We start from the raw sequence: 4,588 nt of genomic DNA on the forward strand, positions 1-4,588 counted from the left end.
GCTGGAGCTGGCAGTGTCTCTAGGTGGGGTGTCACAGGCCTGGACCAGGATCCATGTTGGCCTCCGTCCTTTTGGTGCAGTCTCTGGCCCTCTGTCCTCTCTGTGAGGTTACAGCAATACCCCAAGTGGCTTCAGGACTCGCATACCAGTGGGGCTGACCCAGAGCTGTGTGACTGGGCTCGAGGAGTTGTCCTGGTGGGTGGTGGATCTCTCCCACTGACTGGTGTGGTGTTTCTTTCTTGAGATGGCATGATTTAGGCCACTGCCTTCAGGTGACTCTCTCTCATGTCAGACAGAGAATGAGTTTTGGGCTCTGAGCTACCCAGGGTCCACCACCAACCTTTCGGCTTGGGTCACATGTGTGGGCCTGCGCACTGACTCTTGCCTGAGGGTGTTCTGCATGTGATGCTATCCCTGGTGTACAGCTCTCCAGGGTGATGGGGGCAGTGGCAGGTGTGCTCCTGCTGATGGTCCCCCACCCAGCCTCTACCACGTGTCAATCAGGCAGTCCTCCAGGGTAGCTGTGCCTCTCTTCTCAGAGGGCTGTTCACACCTGTGCTTCACAATGCTAGTGGCCATTCTGATGATATTCTCTCTTGCTCCAATCGATGTGCTGACACTGTGCTCTGTCACATTGCTCTAAGCGATGCTTAATGATCAACTGTCTTGTGCGAAGGACACCTCTTTTCTCACCCTGCCCAGGACCCCTTGCCTCTCCTTGCTCCAGGTGATAGTATGGGAAGGCAAGTGTGCAAGAAGTGCTCAATGAGACCAAGAAATCACATATGAGGAATTCAGTAATTAAGGGTTCACAAGTTCGAGAGCAGATACAGTTGGAAGATGTGTTGTTTTGCATTTATGCTGTAAAACTCCAAATTGTGAATCTCACATGACCAGAAAATGAGCTAGAAGTTACATTTTCCTGTACACTTGGGGTGGACTGGCATCTGTGACATCATGGCTGAAGCCCTGTGACGCCGGCAGGTGATGGAAGCCAGTGTCCAGGGAAGCATATGGATGAAGCAGTGTCCTATGTGGTTATATGACTAGCATTAAATACACAAATTTAGGGACCTACAGAGGTAAGAAAATCTTTACTATTTCAAGGCAAAAGGGTTTGAAAGAGCCATAGTATTGTGATTGGAAAACAACATTGCTCTTTTTTCTAAGGTGGGAGATAGAAAATTAGCCAGGAATGGCACATTTGATAATAAAGAACATGAGGAACCAGTTTCTGGATCTGAAAAGAAAATGAAGAGATGTTGCCTGGACTTGAAAAACATTTTTGTTTTTTAAGGCTTAATTTACCTAGAGCAGTTTTTAGTTTACAGTAAAACTAAGAGAAAGATACAAAGATTTCACATTTGCCCCCTGCCCCACACACGCATAGCCTCCCGCATTATCAACATGCCCCCTCCCTGCCAGTGGTGCATTTGTTACAACTGATGAATCTGTAATGACACATCATTATCACTCAAAGTTCGCATTAAGGTTCACTCTTGGCACTATTCTCTGGGTTTGGACAAGTGTATAATGACATGTATCCACCACTATAGCATCACACGGAGTAGTTTTTTATGAAGAATATTCATGCACACTACTTGAGCGATAAGGAAACACCTGTTATACAAAATCAGGGGTTGGCAAATCGCAACCTGTGTCCATCGCAGGGCAAACCCAGCCACTCTTTCTTGTTTGTGTATTTTGGCTGGTTGCTTTCTGTGCTATAACTACAGGGCTGAATGGTAGCAACTGAGACCATATGATCAACAAAGCTGGAAAAAATATTTATTATCTGGCCCTGTCCTAAATCTTCATTGATAAATCATTGTACCTCACATGGATCCATGGATTATTTTTAACTTTCTATTTAAAGCAGTTTTAAACTTACAGGACAAAAAGCACATGGATTTTACTAAGTCTCATATATTCTTCACACAGAAACTCCTTTCAAGTTTTTCCAATGGTTGCAAAGTGTCACAAGTTGTACCTAGCTGCCACATCTTGCTGGTCTCCTTCCCTGTGGCATAGTTCCTCAGTCCCTCCTTTACTTTTCTGATTCTCACTTTATTTTAAAGCTTTTATTTACAGGTAGTTTTGAGAACAGTACAGAGAGGGCCCATGTACCCTTTACCCAGTTTCCTCCTCTATTAGTCAGGGTTTTCCAGAGAAACAGAACCAATAGTGTGTATGTATGTATGTATGTACATATGTACATATATAGCAATTTATTTTAAGGAATTGGCTTATGTGATTACAAAAGATGGTGAGTCCACAAACTGCAGTATGAGCTGGCAGACTTGAGATTCAGAAGAGCCAACAATGTAGGTAACATCTTAAAGGAGTCTGCTGGAGAATTCTCTCTTGCTCCAAGAGGCAGAGGTTTCTTGGTAAGCATGCCTTCAACTGATTGTGAGGCCCACCCACATTATGGAGGGCAAACTGCTTACTCAAGGTTTACCCATTGAAATTTTAATCTCATCCAAAAGCACTCTCCAAGTTGACACATGAAATTAACCATTGCACTCCCCATGGTAACCACTTATATAACTGTAGTATAATATAAAACCAGGAAACTGACATAGGCTCTGTGGATTTATAGCACATTTTAAAATCAAAGTTTACACACACACACACATAAGCCTCCACAAAAAAAATTTGTCCAGCATAGCCTGGCTTACAGTTTTCAGACTTGGGTCTTGGAGCCATAAGTGGTCAATGGAAGTAACTTTGAGGCTACTCCTGGATAGGGGAAAGACCAAATGGGCACATTCCAGGCTCCCACCCACTCTTGATAGCATTCTTCTTTTAATTGTGTTGCTATGGAGCTTCACTTGGTAGAAAGGATTCACTGCTAAAATCATTTGGATTTCATTGGTCTAGACCATTTTCAGGCCATCCCTGTTTGTACACCTCCTCCCAAAATTTGCTTCAGACCTGCTTCTTATTCTTGCCTCTTGCTCCAGAGCAGTTCCTTCAGCCTCCTTACCATGACATCTATCTGTGACCTCCCACCACGTCTGATTGTTCTCACTTGCTTTTGGGATCTCAGACTTTGGCCACCTGTACCCGCACCCCCCCACCCTGCCCTTTCTGTTATGCTCTGACCTCTGGGCATCCTGTATTCTTAGAGGAACACTTTTTGTCTCATTGCAGAGCCACAGAGAGCCCCGTTTCTTCCTTTGGCCATAGATCACCTTTCTTGAAAAAGAAACGGTCAATCAGATAGCCTTTCTTCTTTATTGAAATACTTTTTCAAAAAAGCTCTCCAATAAACATCAGATATGCTTACATATGACAGGACTACAATCATAATAAGATATTTTAATAAACCATTTTTAGTGTTTGATCAAGTAGATTAAATGATAAGAATTTAGGAGGCTTGGATGATGAGTAAATAACTATTTTAATAAGCATATTAAACTTTGTATTCAAAGGTTTTTAAAATCATGCCTTTGTTAGATAGATTATGTATTGTTTGTTTTTATCATCTACAATTATTTAAGAGAGTTAACATCCAGCTTTTAATTAAACTATTGGATACCTTAAAGTTTACAAAACCTTTGCATTTCTTTTTTTTCTTTTTTTTTTTTTTTTTAAATTTTTTTTTTTCAATGTTTATTTATTTTTGGGACAGAGAGAGACAGAGCATGAACGGGGGAGGGGCAGAGAGAGAGAGGGAGACACAGAATCAGAAACAGGCTCCAGGCTCCGAGCCATCAGCCCAGAGCCTGACGCGGGGCTCGAACTCACGGACCGCGAGATCGTGACCTGGCTGAAGTCGGACGCCTAACCGACCGCGCCACCCAGGCGCCCCAACCTTTGTATTTCTAATTGTTTAAAGTCAAAGCCAAAATAACAACTCTGACCTCCCCAAGCAACGTGGGGCCTTTGTTTCCCTTGCCTCTTCTCTTTTTCTACTCTTTGTTATTTAATTTAATTTAATTTAATTTATTTATTTATTAATGGTTTTATTTATTTTTGAGACAGAGAGACAGAGCATGAGCAGGGAGGGGCAGAGAGAGGGGGAGACACAGAATCTGAAGCAGGCTCCAGGCTCTGAGCTGTTAGCACAAAGGCCGACGTGGGGCTCGAACTCATGGACTGTGAGATCATGACCCAAGCTGAAGTCAGACGCCCAACCAACGGAACCAGCCAGGTGCCCCGACTCTTTGTTATTTTAATCTCAATTTGTATTTTCTCATCAATTTTATAAACACACTGAAAGCAAATTATTTAGACCCATTTCTACTTAGTTTTGATGTCCATCGCCGAGTTCTGAGTATTCCCTCCACCCTTGCAACTCTGCTATTATTGATTCCAGTGATCTGGAGAAGGTTTTAAATAAATGTTTTTTTTGGGGGGGTAAGGAGAATTCAAGTGTATTTTCTAAGCTTAGAATATTAAAGACTGATCTCTTTGTATGTAAAGTAATTGGATCACATCCTTTTTCCCCTATAGATTTTGTTTCTTTCTGCTTAGAGATTGTTACCAAGTCTGTCCTTTAAACGCTAAATGATTTTCTACAGTAGTGAATCAAGCATGGAATATAATTTAGTTATTATGTTTCTTCATGCAGTTTCTAATT

Source organism: Leopardus geoffroyi, chromosome B1 (genome assembly GCF_018350155.1).
Source record: "Leopardus geoffroyi isolate Oge1 chromosome B1, O.geoffroyi_Oge1_pat1.0, whole genome shotgun sequence".
In the NCBI taxonomy this organism is placed as follows: domain Eukaryota; kingdom Metazoa; phylum Chordata; class Mammalia; order Carnivora; family Felidae; genus Leopardus; species Leopardus geoffroyi.